The sequence below is a fragment of the Dermacentor albipictus genome, chromosome 5 (genome assembly GCF_038994185.2).
Source record: "Dermacentor albipictus isolate Rhodes 1998 colony chromosome 5, USDA_Dalb.pri_finalv2, whole genome shotgun sequence".
Lineage (NCBI taxonomy): Eukaryota > Metazoa > Arthropoda > Arachnida > Ixodida > Ixodidae > Dermacentor > Dermacentor albipictus.
In genome coordinates this window covers 74,572,501-74,586,609 of record NC_091825.1, presented here as the reverse complement: position 1 = coordinate 74,586,609, position 14,109 = coordinate 74,572,501, and the positions used below count along the sequence as shown (strand labels likewise).

At 44.3% G+C, this 14,109-nt stretch overlaps 1 long non-coding RNA gene across 1 annotated transcript in view; it reads right to left on the bottom strand.

Moving 5' to 3' along the window:
• Positions 1 to 5,936: 5,936 nt before the first annotated feature.
• LOC135899762 (uncharacterized) overlaps positions 5,937 to 14,109 on the bottom strand; it is a 16,753-nt gene continuing 8,580 nt past the window's right edge. Inside the window, exon 3 of the long non-coding RNA XR_010563713.2 lies at positions 5,937 to 6,144. This is a non-coding gene — a long non-coding RNA (uncharacterized lncRNA). The remainder of the gene's footprint in view (positions 6,145 to 14,109) is intronic.

Sequence of the window (14,109 nt, the reverse complement as noted above, 5' to 3'; positions counted from 1 at the left end):
AAATTATTAGCCTACAAATCAGTTGTCAGGTGAAAACTAGAATTTCCATCGCCTATTTGGAATCCTCATTAAGCATACCTAATTAATGATCTCGAATCTGTACAAAATGGCGCCGCTCGTTTCATTTACTCGTCATATTCCTTTGATATCAACGTTTACTTTTACTCCTTAAAACTGCATGCGCATTGTCCCCCTTATCGCTCCATCGTCGCATTGGCAGTCTATCTTTACTTCACAAATTCTTTCATAGCCCTACGCGCATCGTACCCTGTATCTTTCCCCCTACACGCATATCTTACCGCACCAGCCTTCACCTACAGGTTCCCCGTCCACGCTCAGGCAGTGTCATGTTTTCAAATTGTTTTTTCCTCACACAGCTGCAGATTCGAACGGCTTTCCTAAAAACGTTGCTGTCATCATGTGCGCATCGAAGTTCGTCGAAAATGTAAAAACTTCCTGTTATCGGGACTATGTATTTTTATTCTTGCCACCCCTTGTGTAACACCCCATTTACTGGGGCCTTTAAGGTAATAAAATTAAATGCATGAAACGAAATGAAAAAAGTTCCGGATATACCGTATAACTGTTCACTTCACCCCAGGGTGGCAAGATTATCCAGGATGATGGCATGAGTAACGTTAGGTCGAAGGCCAAGATGAAGTGCCGCATGTGCCTAGTTGTATTTTCTAGGATGACTTCGTTAATTCAGAAGAGTATGTTATCGTCGACAGGTGCAGTCATACCATCTGGCATAACCTCTGTATCTTTACGTATTCTAGAAGTATTGTGAGGACAATAGGTTACACGAGTTTTCTGGTGCACGACGGGAGAAAACCGGCCGTAAATGACTGATGCTATCCCAGTAATCGCAAAAGAGACAATGTATTATGACGCTTATTCAAGGTGTTGATAACGGATTAAATAAGACCCGCATAAGACGCATTCGTTGGTAAAACGTCATATATGTTGCATAATGTTCGGCTTAATTATTTGGTTTCCTGAGATATTCTAGAACCGGCATTCCAAACGTTTTCAAAAAGCTACTCTAGTCATAAGTTTCGCGTGAGAGAAATAATCGCTTTGCCTGATCTAGCATAATCTGATTTCTAAACCCCTGTACGATGCCATCGAACAGTTCTTCTAAAAATGGTCTTGAAAAATTTAAGATAATCTGGGCCTCCTTTCACTGGTTCTATTGAGTCGAGCGCTGAAGCTTAGGCGTCTAGTACAACCGATCGTGCAAACCACACCATGCGCACTGTTGCCTGTACAGGCGGACGGGCATCACAAAAGCTAACAAGTCCGCGAATATAAATAATATATAATACCACCTTTGGTATACAGCGGTCATTCAGACAACTAATGTGAAAATGACATCACGCAAAAAGAAAAAAAATGGGCGCGCGAGAGCAGGTTGTCAGTCCAGGGCTTTTTCGCCGTAAGTGCATAAATTCAAAACCTTATGACAAAGGAAAATTTAATTAAAGAAGTAACACTTCGTTTTTATCTACACATATTGCAACTCTCAGAGGGTTATGGCAGGAGTGTGGTACTAGAAAACTTGTGCGAAGGTTGTGCAATTGTATAGGGAAAATGTAAGTACAATCAAATGGGATCAAAATGTGTAGAAGTCGTATGAACAATACTTTTTTAGCTACAAACCCATCAACAATGACTACAATTCTCATAAGCAAAATTTTTGACGGCACAACCAACAACAAAAACACGGATCATTTGATAATTGCTCTCTGAGCATAAAAAGGACAACGTGGTGTCAAATGAACAATGAATATAGTAATTTAGAAATTCATATCACAGTGAGTGGGGAAAGTATACAGACTGCAGAATGCAAAAACTAGAACCTCGTGTTAATGCCTCCAAGCTATGCTATAAAAAAATTATGAGCTTAAAAAGAACACGAAAATATAGCAAACTATCATAAAATAATACTACGATAAAAATCAAACAGGAAGACGTCAAGTTGACCACATTGTCTTTACATTGCACCAAATATTGTAATGACATGTCAATTAAAAGAAATATTAAAACAAAATTTATTACAAAGCCACCCACGTTGCAATTCAAGGAACTGTTTGTCATGCTTTGGGAGGTATTTATTTGTGGCACTATGATTGCACGATGTGTTATGTATGGTGCTCCCTTTTACCCTTACGCGGGAGACCAGAGGCATGGGCGAGACAGACGTATTTAACGGAGGAGCAGAGGGGACACATATCCCCCCGCTGTCAGAGAGATAGAGAGAGAGAGAAAAAATAACATTTACTATTAAAGAGGTATGGCGACTTCCCCGTAGGGTGGAGTCCTCAGTTCAGGGCCGCATTGGCTCACGCCACTCCGCGTGCCCACTGGATCAGCTGTAGCTGCTCTTGCGGGTATAAGCTGGTCACCACACTCTGCCAGGAGGACGGTGAGGGTGAAGGAATAGGGGAGAGCCCGGAGAGTGTGGGCATTCCCAGTTGCAGATATATACTGGGGGCTTTGCTCAACAGTAGGGTCAGTATCAGGGATATTGTGTGGTGTGGGAGAGCTGAAGATAAAAGAGTCGTGGGAATTAGTTTTTAGGTGTCGCCGCGTGACGGTATCCTCTCGGTTAAGAGAATGGTATGTGTGTGTTGGGGAGGGGGAGCGTCTCCTGCTGTCTCTGTAATGTAGCAGAGCTTCAGTGTAGTTCACTGGTTTTGGGGTTGCGTCGTCTGGATTGGACAACTCTTACACTAGCGCCCGGTTAGCGAGCTCTCTGTCCACCGCCTTAGCGCGTTCTGGAGAGAAGCAATGGAGAGAGGTGTGTCCATGTTTCCGCACGATACGCAAGCTGGGTAACGCTGTGGGGAGCAAACATGTAAGCGAGCGGTGTGCGTAGGGTGTCACCGTCCCTTGCGCTAAAGTCTTGCAGGCGATTTTTGAGTCAGTGACTACTGCGATAGGTTCATCCGGTGCCGGTAGGATTGAAGTGTATGATTAGGGCGATGGCAGCCTCTTCCGTCGTGCCACTGTCCACCGTGTTGAGCGAGGCCCGAGCCCTCAGTGTATCTTTACTATCTAGTACGACTAGGCACACGGCCCGTCCCAGTGGGTACCGGGCTACGTCAGTGTATAGGACCAGTGTGGCCGATGTCTCACCGCCAAAACGTCGAGCCAAAGCTTGTGCTTTTGCCTGTCTACGGCCTTTTCGTCGGACAGGGTGCATATTCCGGGGAACTGAGGTCGCATGAATTTTATTTCTAGTGCTAAGCACAAGAAGTGTGTAGTCTTCCTGTTGTGTTTTTCTAGGTGTTTGGTATCGTAAGCCGGATAGAATGAGGCATCGCTGCCTTGTTCGTTGGAGGCGTTGTAACTGGCTGTTAAGGTGGCCTTCCTCTAGTTGACGAATAGTATTGCGCACCCCGAATCATAGTAGGAGCTGCGTAGACGCACGTTGGGGTAGTCCCAGAGCTGTCTTCAGTGCCGTGCGAAGGAGGGTACGTGTCCATCTGGCTCGTCTCGGTCTGATTCAGGTTACGGTAGGGGAGGTGGCAGCTTAACCTGCCAATTATGAGGGCTTGCACGATTCCAACTACATCTTTTTCTAGGAATCCTTGTGGCTAGTTCGCAATGCGCTTTATCATGTGCATTGCTTTGAGATTTGCGGACGCAGTATGTGTAGGGTATGTGTCAAGGGTGGAGGTGCAACTTGTGTCATTTCGCCCCCCCCCCTCCTTTCGAAAACGGGCAATTTTGGCGGCATGCTGGTAAATCCAACAAAACAACAGCTGACGCCGAATTTTCTTTGGGAATGCGTTAGCCACGTAAATAATGCTTTTCTTTTTTACGTATCATCTGTTTGGGCAGTGAGCATTGTCTTCCGTGCCTCACCTCAAATATCTGTAGCAGGCGACGCAAGAGGTGCGCCATACAACCGGGCACTGTAGAAAAGGCTGCTGCTTGGCCCTTCCGGCCATAAGTAATTTCACGCTGTGCGTCTTCCAACAGGCCCAGATTTTGTGGGGCCGCCTAATCATATTTAATACACAAAGCTAGCTTACTATATTTATCCTAAGAGCACGTCATTGTAAAGTATTATAAGCCGCGCCCATCGATGGCTTGCCTCATGGCATCAAATTTTGCAACAAAATTGTTTACCGCTACCCCCCCCCCCTTCCCCTTCCAACCGGCACGATTGCCTCCGCGGACAGCAGACTGCCAGCAAAACTATCATCGTGAGCAATGATTCATACCCCCCTAAGTACGCAAAAACCGTGAAACTGCGAAGCGTGCTGGCCTGGCTTTCGCATCCCAAAGGCTCGGGTTCTATTGACACCCAGACCAAAATGTACCCAATTTTACTTTCGATTCCATTAGGTGGCTTTGTCTATATAAACCTGTCTGATAACTTTGACGTCAATCCCTACATGTTTGCCGTGTTTTTACTCGTTGCCTCGTCGGCCAAGCCAGAAAACAGGTGGTTGGTCAAGTTCGTCAAGGACGAATTTGCCTTGATATACTTCGCCGATGCCAGCCAGCCAACAAACTCATGGACTGTGCATTGACCTTACGTTGGCAAAGAACGTTTCTGTGTTTAAAACTGAAAATAGTGACCACAAAGCAGTGGTGTTGATTATCACAAAAAAAATGTTTGCCTAAGTTAGCTGTTTGGCTTCTCGACGTATCGTAGGTGGCGGTTCCTCTACAGCTTGGCTGTCCACCCACCTTCACAGGCTGGAATGGGTCCTGAATTTTTTTGGATTATCGAATATCGGAAACTATTGAATCTATATACATGTCCAGAGGCTGTCGAATTCCATTGTGTATACACCCACGTAACCTAGATTTGTTGGTGAAAACGATCTTCACGAATTCTAGGATCCCGGAAAGCATGGGAACCAGGAAGGGAGCGCTTCCCGCGCTTTACACGGAGAAGAATGAATAAGGGTCGATGCCTTTGAATATAATTGCGCAGCGTGGAACACGTTTCATTACGACTGCGACAGTTCCACTGCACCCAGTCAGCCAAAGAGCTCATGTATGTGGCATTGGCTTGTTCTCATCTTTGAGGACATTGCGAGGAAGTTCGTCGAACATATTATGAAACGGGTTCCGCATGGCATCTAGTTGTTTTGTCATAGTCTTAACAATATCTGATCGGATCGCTTGCTTCAGTTTATTAGATTCCTAAGCCCGTTCTTTTCTGAGGATCCTAATTATATGAGAGTAACCACAGTCGTTGTCGGTAAAGAGTTAGACACGGCTTAACGGAGAACGTCTCTGACGGTTCTTCTGGGAGTCACTGCGTTTAGGGGTTGGTGATCGACTTTAGTTCTTTGGCTTGAGCACGATATCGCGGAGTCTCCAATTTCCTTTCCGTGTTTCTTCGAAATCATGGCGAAAGCTGGTAACAAGTTGAGTTAGGTCGGGAGCAGCTTTTTCCGCCCACGCGACTTGTTTCATCATCAATTGTGTGGATTGTAGTGCAGGCCGAGTTGGAAATATCGCATTTAGGACATTAAGAGCTGAGTGCGATGTGTGAGGTTGCACCACAATCCATGCAATGTGGAAATTGCTTACCGTTCGGATCACTCTCATGGGGAGCTTTGCCGCAGCCCCAGCAAACCGGCGGGAAAGAAGAATATTTGACGATATTGGATGACGATATTGAAGAACAATATTGAATGACGCTCATAGCCTAACATATCTTCGGTCGTTCCCGCAACCACCCTTCTTACCCCTTCTCTACTTTAGAAGAATCCTGCTGTATATACTGTGTCCAAGTAAGCATATGTGCCTTGAAAAGGACATGTCCACTTGTCGAAATGTTGCCTCCCGCTTTTACCTTGTTATCGTTTTGGTGATTTTCTCGTGGAGTGATTCAACCTGTTAGAAGCTTTTCTAGTGTAAAAAATGGAGGAAGGATAAAATAAAATGAGGATTTCATGAAGAAATACGGACAAACAACAGTTTAATGTCTGATGTAAAGCTGGGTCATGTATTTTATTTTGAGGCTCTTTGTGACAGTTTATTTGCCAAGTTTTGAGGCGTGTTCTGTACTCAACACATCACTTCCATTTCATTGAAAACGGACTACGGCACTGTGCACCTATATATTGGGGGTGCACATCCATAAGGTGGGCAGCATTTCCGGAAAGTGCACTAAAAGGAAAAGAGGGTGTTTATTTCAGACGTGAGCATTGACATGCCTTAAAACAGGCCACGATGCATATATAACGCGCGCGCACACACACACGCACGCACGCACACACACACACACCTGTATATGTTAGGATAGAGTAAGACTCACTCTGTCTCACATTAAAGAACCTCGGGTGGCCAAAATTAGCCCAGAGTACCCCACTACGGCGCACCTCAGAATCATATTGTGGTTTGGCACGTAAAACCACCAGACTTAACTTTTCAAGTGATATTGACATAGAGAGCATGGTAAGACAGGAAGGGTACCGGGATTGTATCTGGCTTGCTACCTTATGCTCAGCAAGGGAAAGTGGGAAGAATAGGAATAAATAAAGGATAAGTAATGATACAACATGTATAATACCGTCATGATAAAATCCTTTCTGGCACTGGAAGCATATCAGGAATATTTCCTACTCTTCCACGTAAATATATTGTCATAATTAGCCAATTTGAGCCTAATCAAGTCATGTGCACGCATGTTCATACAAGATGGCAGACGTTTGCTTCTTGCTTAGCCGCACGGCATGGTATAGTCAAACATAAGTAAGCAGCTTTTTAACGCATGCAGAAACGGTTTTTTAAAGCCAACATTTTACTAACCACGTCGTGCAGAGTTTCGCCATCGCCTGCAATTTGAACTTTATTTGACCGTAGCTGCGCTGTGCGCCGCGCCTAACGCGCCGCGCCTAGCTCCGCCAGCGCCACCGTGTTGGAGCATGCGCTCACCACAGCTGGGTCGCCGCCTGGCCACAGGACTCACCGCGCGCATGGCTTCAAGGAGCGCCACGCTCGCCCAGTCAGTTCTAGCAGGCCCCGCACATACTCAAGTTCAGCAAATGGCCACAGAGAGCGAAAAAAATAGGCCGCGCGCCCCTGCTAACAAAAACAAGCATAGTAGAAGCACTCAAGGGAGGCTCGGGCTAATTTCCATATCACCTGCTATCATCATCATCAGCCTGGTTACGCCCACTGCAGGGCAAAGCGTCTCCCATACTTCTCCAACTACCCCTGTCATGCACTAATTGTGGCCATGTTGTCCCTGCAAACTTCTTGGTCTCATCCGCCCACCTAACTTTCTGCAGCCCCCGGCTACGCTTCCTTTCCCTTGGAATCCAGTCCGTAACCCTTAATGACCATCGGCTATCTTCACTCCTCCTTACATGTCCTGCGCATGCCCATTTCCTTTTCTGGATTTCAACTAAGATGTCATCAACTCACGTTTGTTCCCTCAATTAATGTGCTCTCTTCTTATCCCTTAACGTTACACCTATCATTCTTCTTTCCATAGCTCGTTGCGTCCTCCTCAATTTAAGTAGAACCCTATTCGTAAGCCTCCATGTTTCTGCCCCGTACGTGAGTACTAGTAAGACACAGCTGTTATACACTTTTCTCTTCAGGGATAATGGCAACCTGCTGTTTATGATCTGAGAATGCCTGCCAATCGCACCCTAGCTCATTCATATTCTTCTGATTATTTCAGTCTCATGATCCGGATCCGCAATCACTGCCTGCCTTAAGAGGAAGCTTTAGCTCGGGTGCTCCTATCTAAATACATGTAAAAGGAGAATTCGTTTTTCTCGGCAACCACTGCACTAAATTTGACGGGGTTTGCTGCATTTAAAAGACAAAGTTAAAATCTAGTGACTGTTGGTTTCGAATTTTTGAGTTAGGTCGTCAATTTTTTATTGAAAATTGGCAAAAATTGAAAATTTTCAAAAAACGAAACTGTGAAGTTTACAACTCTGTAACTCAACCACTAAAAATGATAATACAATTCTGTGAATTGAATCTAATAGTACACCTAAAGCGGACAAAATTGATATGTTATACGTGAATATAAACAAATTTTATCATAGGGAAATACAACTTTTGCAAAACCATTGTAACCAACGTAACAAATTCACGTAAGATGTAAAATGACATATTGTATTTGTCCGCTTTGAATGATCTGATGGATGCCGTTTACAGAACCGCGATATCAGTTTTTGATGCAGAGCTATGAATTTGTAAACTTCATGCTTCTATTTTTTTCAAACGGTCAAATATTTGAAAATCGATTTAAGAAAATTCAAGCCCTAAATCGAAATTCCGCTTCCAACAGTCACTAGAATTTAACTTTCTCTTTCAAATGCAACAAATTTCATCAAAATGGGTCCAGGGGTTATCTCATAAAAACATTTTTGCGTTTTTACATGTATTTGAATAGGCCGCGTCGGAGTTGGGCCCGAGCTAAAGCTTCCTCTTAAGTAGATGTATTCCACTACCACTTCCAGTGCCTCGCTACGTATCGTAAACTGCTGTTCCCTTCCGAGACTGTTAAAGATTACTTTAGTTTTCTGCAGATTAATTTTGAGACGCACCCTTCTGCTTTGCCTCTCCAGGTCAGTGTGCATGCCTTGCAGTTGGTCCCCTCAATTACTAAGCAAGGCAATATCATCAGCGAATCGCAAGTTACTAAGGTATTCTCCATTAACTTTTATCCCCAATTCTTCCCAATCTAGGTCTCTGAATACCCCCTGTAAACGCGCTGTGAATAGCATTGGAGATATCGTATCTCTCTGCTTGACGCCTTTCTTTATTGGGATTTTGTTGCTTGCTTTATGGAGCACTACGGTGGCTGTGGAGCCGCTATAGATATCTTTCAGTATTTTTTACATACGGCTCGTCTACACCCTGATTCCGCAATGCCTCCATGACTGCTGAGGTTTCGAGGAATCAAATGCATTCTCGTAATCAATGAAAGCTATATATAAGGGTTGGTTATATTCCGCACATTTCTCGATCACCTGATTGATAGTGTGAATATGGTCTATAGTTGAGTAGCCTTTACGGAATCCTGCCTGGTCGTTTGTTTGACGGAAGTCTAAGGTGTTCCTGATTCTATTCGCAATTACCTTAGTAAATACTTTGTAGGCAACGGACAGCAAACTGATCGGTCTATAATTTTTCAAGTCTTTGGCGTCCCCTTTCTTATGAATTAGGGATATGTTACCGTTCTTCCAAGATTCCGGTACGGTCGAAGTCATGAGGCATTGCGTATACAGGGTGGCCAGTTTGTATAGAGCAATCTGCCCGCCATTCTTCAATAAATCTGCTGTTACCTGATCCTCCCCAGCTGCCTTCCCCCTCTGCATAGCTCCCAAGGCTTTGTTTACTTTTTCCGGCGTAACTTGTGGGATGTCAAATTTCTCTACACTATTCTCTCTTCCAATACCTTCGTGGGTGCCACTGGTACTGTATAAATCTCTATAAAACTCCTCAACCACTCGAACTATCTCATCCATATTAGTAATAATATTGCCGGCTTTGTCTGTTAACGCATACGTCTGATTCTTGCCTATTCCTAGTTTCTTCTTCAGTGCTTTAAGACTTCCTCCGTTCCTGAAAGATTGTTGAAATCTATCCATACTGTACTTCCTTATGTCAGCTGTCTTATGCTTGTTGATTAACTTCGAATGTTCTGCCAGTTCCATTCTAGCTGTAGGGTTACATGCTTTCATACCTTGACGTTTCTTGGTCAGATGTTTCGTCTCCTGCGATAGCTTACTGGCATCCTGTCTAACGGAGTTACCACCGACTTCTATTGCACATTCCTTAATGACGCTCACAAGATTGTCGATCATACCTTCAACACTAAGGTCTTCTTCCTGACTTAAGGCCGAATACTTGTTCTAGCTTCATCAGGAACTGCTCTCTTTTCCTTCTTACCGCTAACTCATTGATCGCCTTCTTATGCACCTGTTTCTTCCGTTCCCTCCTCAAGACTTGGCTAATTCGTGTCCTTACCATCCTCTGGTCACTACAGCGCGCCTTGCCGAGCATGTCCACATCTTGTATGATGCCAGGGATAGCGCAGAGTATAGTCAATTTCATTTCTAGTCTCGCCAGTCGGGATTCTCGACGCCCACTTTCGTTTATCCTGCTTGCGGAAGAAGGTATTCATTATCTGCATATTATTCTGTTCTGCAAACTCTACTAATAACTCTCCCCTGCTATTCGTACAGCCTATGCCATATTCCCTTACTGACTTGTCTCCGCTTCTTGCCAACCTTGGCATTGAAGTCGCCCATCAGTACAGTTTATTGTGTTTTGACTTTACCCATCGCCGATTCAACGTCTTCATGGAAGCCTTCGACTTCATGGTCATCATGACTGGATGTAGGGGCGTGGAACTGTACGACCTTCAATTTGTACCTCTTATTAAGTTTCACAACAAGACGTGTCACCCTGTCATTAATGCTATAAAATTCCTGTATGTTACCAGCTATATCCTTATTAATCAGGAATCCAACTCCTAGTTTTCGTCTCTCCGCTAAGCCCCGGTAGCAAAGGATCTGCCCGCTTTTCAGCACTTTATATGCTTCTTTCGTTCTCCTAACTTCACTGAGCCCTATTATAACCCATTTATATCCCGTTATATCCTGCTATGAGCGCCGTAATAAGCGCAATTTTTTCTTACAAGCTTTCTCCTACAATTGCAGAAGCGTTTTTATTACAGAATAATACTAAATTATCATTGATAATTAGATATTGTGCACGTTATTAGAAAGTTTGTTGTGTTTGCCATTATAAACGCAAATAGCGTTCAGCATCATCGATCTTCCACGTGACATCTGGCCTGAACATGAAATGTTTACCGGTATTTTCTAGTACATGGCGGCACGGATTCATTCGTTCGTGCACTTAGACTGGTTGCTTTTTTGTTGCTAAAACAATTTTATTGCGCTTTGATGTCTGGCGTTATTTAACTTGGGTTGAAAGGACGTGTTTTCAAGCACACAAGTAAGCACGAAATCTACGCTTCGGTCGTGAGCCATGCATCTGCATCGAAACGGGAACCTTATTCTGCGACTGAGGACAGCAGTACCCGTGAGTCATTTAATATCGTTGCTTGAATCCTCATGTAATATTGTTCTCTTTAACTTGCAGGTGGAGACAAGTTAACGAACTAGGTGCTTCATTCCATATGGGCTGTCGAGACCCTCCGTTGTTGTTTACAAAACAAACTTTAATTTCGAGGCCATCATCATACGCACATTCACGAAAGAGAAACGATATCGGAACGCGTGTCGCATTTTTTATCTCGTTGTAGCGGTAGCCATGGGTGACTGAGCAGCCTTATCAATATATTTTTTTTCAGTCCGCCTGCAAGTTGTTTTTGTCCACAGAACCGAATAACCCTTTGATAAACTGAAGCTAAAGTACTGAACTGAATGTATTAAACAGTTGCACGCATGATAATTAACCAATATTTCGTACTTGTTGGTTCCAAATGTTCTTGCTGTTCAGTTTGGTTTACTTGATGACATTTATTTTTGTAGTAGTGAAGTGGTGCGTCACGTTCATGCAGGAAAACAATGCATCATTTCTAGTAGCTTCATGTCTTTCATGCGTTTTCATGTGAAACTCGCAGTCTGATCTCTTCTAGTGTATAAATGAGCCGAGAAATACTCTCATTTGGGATTTTAATACTACCTAAGCTGTTGAGGTGCGTTGTAGTTAGGCAGACATCAATTTTATGCAAAGTAGCAATATTAATTTACCATGTCGCTAAGCACCCTAGAAGAGTGTATATTTGCATGTGTTCTGTAGTCACAAGCAGTTACAATGTATATGTCACACCTTTTCGCATTTCGTATTGCAAAATTTTACCTATTCAATTTCTGCTGCCGCCAAAATTTCTGTTCCAGACATGCAACAATGAGGACAGCACTGCTATAAAGCAACACATTCCACGAACTAAATAGAAGCTGCTGCCTTCTACAACAAGGCCATTGAGTGGGATTTCGCTGCTACTACGAGGTAAGAAACATCTGGTTCAGAAATAAATATGCTGGATATATGCTGTATTGGCTTGCTATGCTTGAGATACGTGTCATTTGTTTGTAGCAGATGATATGAACGTTTGTTCGTATTTACAGTTCAGCGCAATTGGTTCGAACATAAAAGAAAGCACTACAAGAGTTTGGACAATCTCAGCTGTATGTGATGCGCCCCTGTTCTTCCCCAACAGAGTCTGTGCAAAGGACATCTTGATTATCACGGGAGCCCCCATCTACACCAATAGGAAGCGGCTGGAGCCGAATTCGCAAGCCTTTACACCACGAACAAAGAAATCGTCCCAGAAGTATTCGGATGAGATATCAAGTCTACAGACGGCTGTGTCAAGAGTGAAAAGAGCCTCTGCCATCATTCTACCAACGCGGATATTGGCCGAGTCATCCAGGTACCTCAACAACAAAAATTCTGTGTCTCCAGATGTACCTGCAACCTCTGAACAAGCACAGACAACGCTGGCCAAAAGAGTTCCGTGAGCTTGCTTTTCCTTAATGAGCTTCCTAGCCTTGTAAAATACCATTTGTGCCAAGTATAAATTTTTTTCAATGAATACCAGCTTTCTCATTCCACATTCTTGTTCAAGATAATTCCTCTTCCGCATGCGAAAATTAAGTGTCAACCGATTATTTGCTCATACCTAATATCAGTCACTGTATAGTAGCATAATATATCCGCAGCAGTATTTTATATAGTGTAAGTTGCCATGTGCAATTCCTCTCCTGAAATAGCTCAAGCGGCATTGGCCTGTGTCTTGCATTACCCTTTGCACCGTGTGCTATGTAGCATTAAACTTTTCTTAATGTTTTTGGCTTTCAGTGCTTGCAAGGTAGGGTGGCTTCTTTCTTGAATGCAAGCTTTCTCATTCGGATATTTATTTCCTAGTCTTTTTCAGGATCGCTATTCTTGCTCGACCGCCTGTGTTTTGCGCAAGCTGCATTGATGCGATTCATTGCGAAATCTGGTTTCGCTGCTGTCCGACTTGGTACTCGTCCCCATGTTACGTCTGTCGTATGTGGGAGCATGGTCAATTTCATTGAGAAACAGTCTCTCGCGGCAAGCACCTGCTCCCGCAGTCCGCACAGCAAACATGGACTCCGAATATACACGTACCATGATTGGTGCTACTCATTCCATCCTTTCCTTCTGTTGCCATGTGCAAATTTTGCTAGTGGCGTTCCTCGGCCATGATCTGGCATCAACGGATGCTATCATACGTGATTACGTGGTCCCAAGTGTGTGAGGTTGATATTCACATGGGTGGAAAGCCTTGCAAAAGTCCACAAATGCCCACAAAACCGACCATACCCTTATTTAGAGAATGTGGGGCACCAAGTGTGAGCTACACAAGTGCAGTTACAAGCGACGTGCAGGTTGGAAAGGAGCTAACGCTGAAATGCCGGGTACTTCATGTCGCTATGGTGGCTGCTGCAGCAGATGGTTGCGCCACCCGATTGCTTTGCAATGCAAGTTGCTCATGTTCAATAGCGACGTTCAGTGTAAAGAGGCCGGACACACTGTTCAGTCCGCTTGCGCTGCTGGTTGTCGCTTGTTACCAGACCACCATGGGCGACGAAGGCAAGCAATATGCCTGCAGTCGGACGGTTGAATTTGCCGTAAGCGAACCGTGTGCGTATATGCTCACTGCTGTCATGTGGGCCGTAGCCAATGCAGAGTGCATAGTGCCAATGCATTATGTTGGAGATATGCTGAAGTGATTTGATTGCATAGTCTTATTTCAATGCTGAACCACTTGGTCATGCTTGCCGTGTAACATTTCGCGGATGTGGCAGCCGGGTCAGTTGCAACAGCCCCTCGAGGTAAGCACCTGCTCCTGCAGTCTGCACAGCGACAGACTCCCTGTTTAAACGCACCGTGATCGATGCTCCCCGTTTTGTCCTTTCCTGCTGCAGCCGTGTGCACATTTGGCTTGTGGCCTTCCTCGGCAATTATTTGGCGCCAACAGAGACTATAATACGTGATTACATGGTCCGAAGTGTATGAGGTTCATATCCATATGGGTGGAAAGACCTGCAAAATGGTTATTCCCACAAAACAGATCATGTCCATAATGAGACCAGGTGGTGC